The following is a 12,377-nucleotide window of genomic DNA, read 5'->3' on the forward strand; positions in this document are numbered from 1 at the left end:
GAAATAGCGTCGAATCTGATGAACTAATGCGAAAGCAAAGCAACGGATGTTTAAAAAGATGACTTCCGCCCTATGACAAGACCGTGTAAAGTGCATTGCTTCTGAGCCAATTTTGCACCACTTCCAGATCAATGAAGAATATTTTCATTGATTTTTTTTGCTATGCTTTTTTTCTTTCTCTTCTTGTTCGTATCACCAGCAGAAGAGATGTAAAAGTTCGTACAACAATACTAAATTTGGTATATTCAAATGAACAATTTGGTATAATTTGAAACAAAAAATACTATCCAAAAAATACTATCCAAACAATTCTCGGACAAATTGAATAAAAAATTTAGCCTTCAGTTTAAATCTTAAGATCGGTATGTATGACAATCACCAATAAAATATTGATTGATATTGACCTTTTGTTGTTGCAAAAGAGTAAAAAGTAAAATCTATATGTAAAACTTCTCGATGTTTTAGTGTGGTTAAAGAGGACATACCAATATCTAAATTTCAAAAACTTCTGACGGAATTATTACTTGGTGTAGATAATATTGTCACTTCATTAATAGAAAGAGCATTAGCTGATACTAAAAGTCTAGAGATTTTAACAAAAATTGTTTAATGATTTAGGGGACTGAAAACGCAAATTTTATGATATCTCAAAAATTCTTCAACATGCTCCGAATAAGGTGTAACAAAATTGGCGCGAGTATTACTAAAGTTGTTACAATTTGAATCCAAAAAGTACACTTTTTGGTTCTCTTTGGTACAATTGAAAAAATTGATTTTACATCCCCGAGACGATGTGGACTTTTGCATTGATTTCATCGCCTTCCTTAGATGGGCCATTTCACACATTCGGTTATTGCCGCGGGATTGTGTTTTGGTTCTTCAATCCTCAATCCGGTGTGAATAAACTGAGAAAGTGATAAAAATGTGTTGTAGATGAATACATGATCAATAAGGCAATTTCATCGTAACCATTGCGTTTTTTGACAAACTGGAGCTTTCACTTATTATTTCTATTGTTTAAGCCAAACAATTTAATCGATCGAGCTTCAAAAACAAACAAAAAAGGTCAAAGAAATCAGAAGCAACGCCCAACATTTTCCTACATTGCTCAAAAAACTTGCGGTCTATAATTAAATAACTAGAGGTTTTTATTGTCATACAGAAGTATATGATTCAAAATGCAATTTGTTAGAAAACATTATCGACCCACTGTATATATTCCGTTAGTAAATTTCTTTAGTTTACATTGAGCAGCTGATGTGTTTATGCATATAATAAAATCAGACAGTGGTGTCAGTGAAGCGCTTTCCGGTATTCTCTGTTACAAACAAACATGGACAGCAACCACATGTTTGTAAATAAAATCAATAGCTGTTGTTTTCATATTCATGCTCAAGTCGCTAATATTTATCATACATACTATCTTTAAGTATGTGTAATCTCATTAGAGAATTCTCATACAATTTCTTTTATATAAGAGAATATCAAAAAAAAAAAAAAACTATTGTCTTCTTTACACGTAAAAAAAACTATATTGGAAAAAGAAAAACTGTTATTTTTTATTTTTCTTTATATAATTTTGTTTATTTGGTTTTGCATATTTACTTATTTATTGTGCAAATGACACTGACAGAATAAATTTCAGAATTTTTTTATGTCGTATTTCTATAAATAATTTGGTTTCTATTAGAAATGGCGGGAAATACAAAACATGTCTCTCTGGTTTTATTCGAGTCGAAAGTGATTTTCGTGTCGTGTAGTGATTTCGTTAATTGTGTGTTCAAAAGGTGATAGACAAGAAATATAGCAACTATATTTTTTGTCTATCACATTTTCATTTGTTTTTTTTAGTGTCTATATATGTGTGAAACTATTTGAATAACAACGGAATATTATAGACCTCTTGTAGGAAATGAAATGTTTGTCTATTTTCTATGTATCCAGACTAAGGGAAATTTCTATACATATCAAGGCCATAATTCTGTATAATGCTAAGTCGCATGTAAAAGATTTTCTGGAGAGCCAATTTTGGTAGATTTAAAATAACTTTATAATAATATTATTGCATAAATTAAAAATAAAGATATTCAAACAATTCGTCATAAATCATCTAAATTCCATATGAAATTAAGGTATAGAATTGTATATATATGCGTATATTTATTAAATTAAAAAGTTTCTGCAAAATATACTTGAACACAATATTGGCCCCTTATTTCTATATTTATAAACTAGAATAACAGGAATGTGGACAAGACTAATATTGAATTCAAATATGTTAACTTCATAAGAGAAGTAGGAGTGTATAGAGTAGCTGAAACGAAGCTTTACAAATTCCAACAGCTCAATTTGGTCAACAAAATTGTTTAATTGATTCGATAGTTTCTAAATTATCATAACCTATTTTCATTGTTCCGAATCCTCTAAAAACGATTTGCATGGTGCACAGATATAATATTTGGGTATATTCCATTGCAATGGCTTTTTTCAGTGTATCCATACTGGTTTATTTGTAATCCTTACGTTGCTCTCTAAAATTACCTAAATAAAAAAGTACTTCGTATTCGGCATGCATACGAATATGACACCCTCTGTGCTGACGAAATGAGTTGGAAGTTATGATTTTTTTTGAGCCAATATTTATATCTGATTTATTTAAAATTTCAATTCAAATTCACGATGGGAGTACGGCCATAGGGTCAAATACTCGTACGAGCTCTCGGTTAAATAATTTTAAAATAGTGAATTGAAAAAGTTCCCATCATCCCAGCAAAAATTACTTCTGCAGTACGAGTTTAGTTGCGCTTTTTGGTATATAATAAAGTAGGCAGTGCATCCACACTGCATGAATCGGTGGCAATAACGTAAACGAGTAATAAAACTACGTTACGTTATTGCAACCAATTCATGGAATATAGATGCATGAAAGGTTGTGCTGTTTTCCTTCATGCTAACAATGCTATACTCAAGATTATATATCACTTCCGAGCAATATTTCTATTCAAATGAGCTATTATATCAGCGCTATGTAGAAGCTGCTCTAAATCGGGACATCGCCCACAAAAATCAGCGCTGTAAGCAGTTGGTACTGCCTCTCTCCCTTACAATCCTGCTGAAATAGTGCTCCATTTTTTGCTGTTATATTGCTCGGATATTCTACATTTTGATACAAGCACAACAACTCCTTTGCTTTTGAGTCTAAGGTTGTTTGCTTTGACATAAGATCGTGTGCCTTTTGGAACCACCGTCGTAAAACGGTTAGCATGCATCCCTTGCATACGAAAGGGTCAATCTCAGATTCGAGCGAACACCAACAACTTTTTAGCGGTGGTTTATCGTCTTGCGAAGGGAAAAACCATCAACAGCGACTATTATATGGCGTTATTGGAGCGTTTGAAGGTCGAAATCGCGGCAAAACGGCACCATAGGAAGAAGAAAAAAGTGTTGTTCCACCAAGCAAAAATTCATGAATTGGGCTTCGAATTGCTTCCCCCCGCCGTATTCTCCAGATCTGCCCCCAGCGATTTCTTCTTGTTCTCAGACCTCAAAAGGATGCTCGCAGGGAAAAATTTTGGCTGCAATGAAAAGGTGATCGCCGAAACTGAGGCCTATTTTGAGGCAAAACCGAAGGAGTACTACCAAAATGGTATCAAAAAATTGGAAGGTCGTTATAATTGTTGTATCGCTCTTGAAGGGAACTATGTTGAATAATAAAAACGAATTTTGACACAAAAAAAAATTGTGTTTTTCTTTGTTAGACCGGGGACTTATCAGCCAACCTGTTAAAGCCAGATACGTCGCTAAAAAAGTTCTTTATTTTAAAGAAGCCGCATCTTTGGCTCGGAATCAATACCAAAATCCTTAAGGGAAGGTCAAAATCTTTGGATCAAAGTAAACTTTTTTTGAGTGTAGCTTTAATTCTATTCTATTCAAAGTAAAACACATTTTCCTAATTTCAAAAAAAAAAGAAACTCAAAATAAGTCTCAGTCTATATTTGAAGTTTTTTCATTTTTAATCTAAATATTCAATATATTAATCAATTTAAAGATCACTTCTTTAAATAAAAAATATTTCTGTACTTTAATGGAAATTTGCCTAACTCATAGACATACGTATTTAATGGAGGGACGCAAATTTCGAAGATTCTTGTCCTAAATATAAAGAAAAATATTTTTAAAGCAAAGTCTATAAACTTTCTTTTAATTAAAATTAATTTTAAAGAAATGTATCCTTAATATTGCGTGTACTAATTTTTTTATCTTTCATATTAAATCAACAATTTTTTTGTGTAAATTCCTGAGGCCAGGCACCCCTCCCTCCCAGTGTAGTGATAGGAGACTATTGGAGATGAATTTTATATAATATCAGCGGAAAAACTTGAAATAGATGGTCAGTAAGATCTATCTTTTACATGGATTTAAACTGGGTCGTAATACATTCGATGATATCGGTTTCAGCATTTTTTAAATTTTGTTAAAGGAAGGACAATAAACTAAATTATTTTTACTGGTACAGTCAGACACTAAAGGAGATAAAAATAGATATGTCCGTGAGATCCACTTTCAACGCCGATTTAAATGGTTATGTCATGAAATTAGAAATATTTTCAAATACAACTAGTCAGTATTAGTCATTATAGGAATGTTTGAACACGTTTTAAAATTAAAATGACTTAGTCATTTATCACAGAGTTTACAGAATCAGATATATTCAATTAGAATGTAATATAATATACTACTACAAGCAACATATGTAAATTGTTTTCATTAATCTAGCTAAAATTTTTGTATTCAAGTAGGTTATTTTCTTTTATGACACAAAAGAGTTTTTATCAGTTTAATGAACCTAAAACTTCGCCCATTCAGCGTGATTTGTCATATTATGTACAACAAAATGTAAAGAAAAGAAAATATGTACAATAAAAAAGACATTTTAAATAGTCCATATGTATTGCGAGATTAAATATATATTCACTCAAAAAAGTTTACATGGATGCAAAGATTTTGATTTTCCCTTAACGTTTCTGGTATTGATTCCGAGCCCAAGATGCCGTTTCTTTAAAGTATAGGTACACATTTTTAGGAAGCTATACAGCTTTAAGTCTAGGCTCTATAAAACTAATATTATGATATATATATCATCGTTACATTAAAATTCACGTACACTGAAAAAAAAATATGGACCTAATATGGAAGATTATGCAACTTATTATGCTAAGCACAAAATTCTTTAATATAATGACATTTTAATTAAAAGAATGTTCATAATCCTTGATTCAAAAAAATTTTTCATTAAATTTAGGTTACAAATTTTGAAATTTTGCGTTCCTCTGTTAAAATTAAGAAAAACATTTTTAATTTAAAGAAATCGTCTTTAACTCAACTGACATATTGAATTATTAAATTTAAGATAAAAACGCTTCAAATATAGACTAAGGCTATGGTCACACTAGGCAAATATTTGACCAAAATGAGCGTCAAACATTTTTCCAGAACCATTTTCCAAATATCTGGATACGGTTTTTGAAAAATAATCCTACCATGATATTATATATCCAATATGAGCTAAAAATGTCCGCTGGTTTGGCTGTGGCGACGGATTCTTTTTTGATTTTTGTCAAATATTTGCCCAGTGTGACCATAGCATAAGACTTATTTTAAGGATTTGCATCTTTGGTTTAAAGTTTTTTTTAGCATTAAGAAGTTTTTTAGCATTAAGAAAACAGTTTTTACTTTGAAGGCATAATTTGGATTTTGAAACTGGAATTTGTACATGAATACCTTTATTAATATATCGCAAACAGAGAATAAAAATTCAATGAATGAGATCTGTAGCCAATTTTAATTTTATCGATCCTAGATTTAAAGCCAGAGAGGTCCGTAAAAAATGTCTTTATTTTAAAGAAGCCGCATCTTTGGCTCGGAATCAATAGCAAAATCCTTAAACAAATATAAAAAAACCACAGATAAATGTAAAGATTTTACCTATGAAGACTAGATCAGATTCTGAATTTATAAGAACCATTTTTGAGTTTGAGTTTTAGAGGAATCATAAACATCTCTTGTAAGGTTGCAAAAAAATGATGAAATAACGCATTGATTTGAAATCTAAAATCTGTAGATTTTCATCCCAATTATTTAAATGATTACGAGAATTATAATCTGGAAATTTTGCATTCAGTTTCAAGCAATTTTCATGATCAGTGCGCCTTCTATACCCTCAATAAGTGAAATCGGTCTATATGGAGGTCTTACCAAATGGACCGATAAAACTAAATCATATACACTTTGTTATGGGTCTAAATTGCCAGTATATTTTCAATTTGTGGCAAATCGGATAAAAACTACGGATTCTAGAAGCCTAAGAAGTAAAATCGGGAGTTCGGTGTAACGGGGCTATACCAAAACATGGAAGGATACACACAGTATTCAGTACATTTAATTGTAGTTCTAGAATCTAGACCCCAAATCGGAGGGCCGATTTATAAGGGGGCTATATCACAAACTGTACCGATACTCAATATATTCGGCACACCTCTTTATGGTCCTACACGGATGAAAAAGACTGTTTTTCATATGTTTGGCTATAAACATTATATGTTTGGAACACAAATTTTTAAACACAATATTTTTGAATGCAAACATATAATGTTCATAAACTAGCATAACATGTTTGGGACATATATGATAATATGTTACAACATATTATGTTTGGGACATAAAATGTTTGTAAATATAAAATGTTTGGATGCAAACATATATTAATTTAGAAATAGCCTATAAACATATATGTGTTTAGTAGCTTGGAGCGCTATTTAACAGGGAGCGATATTGAATTAAGTTGGTGGTTGTTGCTTGTTATTACAAAATTAACATTTTATTTTTCCTTGGGCAATTGATCGGCTACTTCTTTGATCCTTACAAACTGTGTGGTCCGCTGTTCGAATCCCCGTCCGGCAAAAGGTAAAATTAAAATAAAAAAAATCATACAATTGAATAATTTCTTCTACAATGTTTGTATTACAGAAAAAGGTGCTAAGAACTAAAAAAATCTCGTGGAAGTGAGAAAGATGTTGGGGAATATACAATTGGGCAGAAACAAAATTTTGAGCATTCAGGTCGAAAACCTATGTTGTTAGCACCTATATTACCTGTTTATTTTCATAATTCATTATGATTGTAAATATATAAATAAATAAATAAAATTTTGAGCACAATATTGTTTGGGAGAATTTTTTTAAGCATATAATATTTTTGGGTGCAAAATGCTTCCAAACATATTATATACATAATAACATATTGTTTTTTGGAAGACAACATTATTGAATTTGGATGCAAAAATACAAAATGTTTGAAACTTAGACTACCCAAACATATATTGTTTAGACTAATATGCTTTCAAACATATTATATATTGGAAGAGATCAAACATATAAATGTTTGGGCAATACCCAAAAATGTATATATGCTTGAAGCAAAATATGTTTGGGAGTATATGTTACAGAAGCGATTTTTTGTGAGCGTGTAGAATACCTCTAAATTTCAAATTTCAGGCAAATTGGGTAAAAATTACGGATTCTAGAAGCTTAAGAAGTAAAATCGGGAGATCGGTCTATATGGGGGGCTATATCGAAACATGGTCCGATAATCACCATTTTCGGCACATCTCTTTATTTTCCTAGAGTACCTCTAGATTTCCGATTTGAGGCAAAGTGGGTAAAAATTACGGATTCTAGAATCGGGAGATCGGTCTATATGGTGGCTATATAAAAACATGGACCGGTACTCACCATTTTCGGCACACGTCTTTAGGGTCCTAGAGTACCTGTAGATTTTAAATTTCAGGTAAATTGCATTAAAACTACGGATTCTAGAAGCCCAAGAAGTAAAATCGGGAGATCGGTCTATATGGGGGCTATATCAAAACATGGACCGATACACTCCATTTTCGGCACACCTCTTTAAGGTCCTAGAATACCTCTAGATTTCCAATTTCAGGCAAATCGGATAGAAAATACACTTTCTAGAAGCCCAAGAAGCAAAATCGGGAAATCGGTTCATATGGGGGCTATACCAAAACATGGACTGATAGGCACCATTTTCGGTACACTTTTTGATGGTCCTAAAATACCTCTAGATTTTCAATTTCAGACAAAATTGGATAAAAACTACAGTTTTTATAAGCCCAAGACCCCAAATCGGGAGGTCGGTTTATATGGGGACTATATCAAAACTTGGACCGATATAGCCCATCTTTCAACTTGACCTGCCTTACATTAAAGAAAATTTGTTATACTTTACCGGAACGCAGATTTTAGCGATTCGTGTACATTGAAAAAAAATTAATATTTTTTAGATATAAAATCAGCTTACCCCTAAATTCACTGAATAAACAGTGAACCCACCACGAAGAAAAACTTGTTAAAGAAAATTTTATACACCGAAAAAAAGTGAACTGTTTTATAGGAAGAATGAACTACCACGCACGAAAATTGAACTAAATTTTACTCCGCATTTCGAGATTTCCACAAATCGTTGTTAAAACCAGGAAATTTTAATGCCCTGTTGTACTTTTTAACTGCAGTTCACGAAATTACATCATCTCATAGAAGAAAAAATTAACTAAAAGTAAAGAAGAAAATCATTGGCGCCAATCATGATCATTTTAACCACACTGAAAAAAATATTGTCGTGAGGTCAAAGATTTCATGTCTTTAAAATACGAATGCAAATTTTGCTTAGCATAGAAGACGCATTTCTCTAATATAAAGTTTTTTTTCCTTGTCCAAAAGTCGATAACTTTTTAATGAAGTCGTATTGTCCTTATAATTAAGTGATTTGACTTAAAAATGGGTATCATAACATGAAAGAACAATTTTTTGGGCTAAGGTCAAGTTGACTTTAATAATTCAGAAAAATTCTTTAAAATGAATGAAATTGTCTTTAAATTTGTTGTATTTTTGCATCTTGACTACAAAGCTAAAAATCGTTCAAATATAGGACATGTTTTTCAACACTTTATTTTAAAGACATTTTTTACTGGAAACATATCATAATTTCTACTGGAAGTCGAGTCTGAATTTGGAAAATAACGTTGTCGTTAACTCGTTTTTAAAGGACTTTGAAAGCATATGAAGAAAAAAAGCTGAAAGAACGAAAAATTAAAATTTGCTTCCTAGAAGCAAGTACACAAAACCCGAATTTAAAAGAGAATTGTGTCTTAAAAGTGTCCTTACTTGTATTCTCCGCTTCTTTGGCTCGGAATCAATACCAACATTTTTAGAGTAAAGACAAAATCTTTGGAACCGGGCATGCTTTTTTTTCAGTGCATACAGTAGTTCATTCTTACTATTTTTGGGAATCGTACGAAAATTGCCATTTGTTTTAATTCATATTGATGTTATGTGTACGGTCATTGAACTTTATACTCACGTTTAGTTTATAAAATTTTTGAGACATACTTAAAAAAAGTAAAATTTCATTAAGCTGTGGAAAATTTCGATAAAAATAATAAAATTGAACTACAAGCAAATATTTTTTCCAATAAAAATAAGTTAAATTTAGCGTTAGTTTAACTACGGAATTTTTTTCTGTGTAGTTTGAAGGAAAAAATTGGAGTTCAAAATTGCAAGAATGTCTTTAGTGCCATACAAAGTTCAAGTGGGCGCCGTTGTAGTAAAATTTACAAATTTAAAGAAATAATTAACTATTTTGTGAGAAGTACGAATTTAGCAAATATGTGAGAAGTACGTATTTGTGTATATTTTTTCTCGTTTTTTAGTTCGTGTAACTAACGTACGCAAAAAACATATTAGAGTAAAGGAAACTTTCTCCAAACATAATAATTCCATGAACTAAACTAAAGTTGAATTGGCTTTAGTGAAATAGAGGGTTCACTTTTTTTTAATGTTTGACTGATACGGGTGTGTGTTTGCATGACGTATACGTACAGCAATCGGGCATCATTTAAATGTAGATGATACGCCGCATTAAGGTGGATATTAAGTTCGAGTTTAGCCGCTAAAATCGTCATTTTTTCACGATTACTTTTCTTTAATAATCCATTTTAAGGAATACAAACTTTGTGAAAATTTACTTTGGGCTATTCCCCATCAAGTTATAATAAATATTGCAAAAAATATGTATAATTTTATGCTTTTTTGCTGATTTAGTTTTCACTTTGGCGGCTAAACTCGAACGTAATGCCCACCTTAATCCACAAAAATAGGGTCTATCTACGAAAATCTGCAAAGGTTGATTTACACGAATGTATTCTTCAAAAGATCGGTATCAGATTTACAGTTTAGTTAAAAATTTCTAACAATCTAAATTTTCTAAAATTAACCAAACATTTTATTCCTTGTGGGTTCACTGTTTTTTTTTTTTTTCAGTGTACTTATTTATTCATTTATTTAAATCTTTATTATAATTACAAATTATAATAAATGTATAACAAAAAAGCAACTAGCAACTTAGGCTATCGGCTTAATAGTTCATTACATTTTTTACAAGCCACTCAAGTAAACTCTAAAAACAATGATCCCACCAGCAAGGACAATTTTGATTAATTTTAGAACAATTAGGTTACTTTTAGAAAATTTTAACTAAACTGTATTACAAACCCAGATAACGCGCCGATTTCACAAAAAGAAGTAAACATTTTTCGACAAATTCAAGAAAATTTGTTAGACATAATTAATTTTTTTCTCTTGTAAAAGAAAATTTCGTAGTGTTAAGAAAAAAACTGGAGATCAAAATTGCAAAAATGTCTTTAGTGTTCAAGATGGGCGTATTATTGAAAAAATGTACAAATTTTAAGAAATTCTAAACTATTTTGTGAGAGGCACGAATTTAGCAAATCTTTATGCTTCATTTGTGTATAATTTTTCCCCGTTTTTAGTCCATTTAACTAAAATACGCAACAAATAATTGAAGTCAAGAAAACTTTCTCAATACATAACAATCCCATGTACTAAAATATAATTAAATTGGCCAAATAGGGCCATATAGGTTCGCTTTTTGAGTGTATTGGGGTCTTTGTTTTCATGAAAAAATATACAAACATTTTTTATGTAATGTTTGCGTTTGATTTTAATTATTATAGAAATTTCTCAAAAAAAAAAAATATTTTCTTTCATGAAAAAAAACGTATAAAAATTGTTAGAGTAAAAAATCTTTGAAGGATTTAAATTTGTCCTTAATATAAAGAAAAAAACTTTACGTCTTCGTAATCTATTTAATATCCGTAATCTACTTAATGAGATAATTAATTTTTATGGTGTACATTGGAGGGTATTGATCTGAACAAAATTTACATTCTACTTTTCTTTACATTGAAAAAATTCGTAAATTTAGTTTTCTAAAATTTAAGGTGTATAATCTTAAGTTAATATATTTTTCAGGGTCTACTTAGAACAAAAAAAATTGGCCAAACAACAAATCTTTTTTTAAGGGAAAACGAAGAAAACACTTTCAACATGAATGATCGAAATAACATTAATGCCAAAATCATTTCAGACAGAAAGATCGTATTCTTTGGGTTCATTGTTCTTTTTTTCTGGGTATTTGTTTTTGTTTTGCTTGCAAAGATCAACAGGTTTTCGTAATTGGGCATTGTGGTAAGGGTTCTAAAACATATCATTCTATATTTTACATATTTTTCTCTGTTTCCATTCTCCCTATTAGGCGATCATTTAACAACAACAAAAAGAATATAAAAATTTACCAAGTGATGTTTTCAAATTAGTGTTAATGTTGATGTTGAGATAAAACAAGATTATTTTCCACTTTACAGATTGAGGTACAACCATAAATAGTAAAACAGCTGCCGGTTACACTTAGGCCGCGCCACCAGTTTTTATTGTTGTTATAAGGCCTTTAGGACGCTTCCACCGTTTGGCATTAAAAGCCAATTAAATAGTAGGACCACTTCACGTCTTTTTCTTCAATTTCAATCAAGTAGAAAAAAATTACTATTGTAATTTATTGTTGTAAACAATTGATTTTTATGTGTATGTGTGCGAATATTTAAGCACTAACAGAGAACAAGAAATATTTAAACACGATACTTTTTTCAAAGACCATTTGAAAACTATTGCAATACGGAAAAAAAATATATGCCGCCACCAATAAGGGTATATCGCACAACGTAGACGTCGATTTATGGTTAGCAGTTTCTTTTAGCGTTATATGATCACAAATAAAAGAACCTCTAATGACTGATGAACGACGAACAATCGGACGACGACCGTACAACACCGACAACGACGCGGTATCGACAACAAACCACCATCAACGTCGATTCAATAACAGATGGTCGGATATGGTGGTGGCGGTAGATTGGTGTATATGATGATACGAAATCGCGCTACTTTGGT

At 31.0% G+C, this 12,377-nt stretch overlaps 2 protein-coding genes across 3 annotated transcripts in view; both read right to left on the minus strand.

Moving 5' to 3' along the window:
- LOC142232154 (uncharacterized) overlaps positions 1-12,377 on the minus strand; it is a 68,384-nt gene that overhangs the window by 38,816 nt on the left and 17,191 nt on the right. The gene's annotated exons all lie outside the window — the stretch shown is intronic.
- The window catches only part of Pfrx (6-phosphofructo-2-kinase/fructose-2,6-biphosphatase), a 48,486-nt gene that overhangs the window by 21,570 nt on the left and 14,539 nt on the right, over positions 1-12,377 (minus strand). The window contains exon 1 of one of the 2 annotated variants that reach the window (XM_075302874.1): positions 11,726-12,203. The exons of the other annotated variant lie outside the window; for it this stretch is intronic. The gene's annotated coding sequence lies outside the window, so the exon portion shown is untranslated. Of the gene's footprint in view, positions 1-11,725; positions 12,204-12,377 lie in introns of those variants that run through there. 2 annotated transcript variants of the gene reach the window in all.

The sequence above is a fragment of the Haematobia irritans genome, chromosome 3 (assembly GCF_050003625.1).
Source record: "Haematobia irritans isolate KBUSLIRL chromosome 3, ASM5000362v1, whole genome shotgun sequence".
Classification (NCBI taxonomy): domain Eukaryota; kingdom Metazoa; phylum Arthropoda; class Insecta; order Diptera; family Muscidae; genus Haematobia; species Haematobia irritans.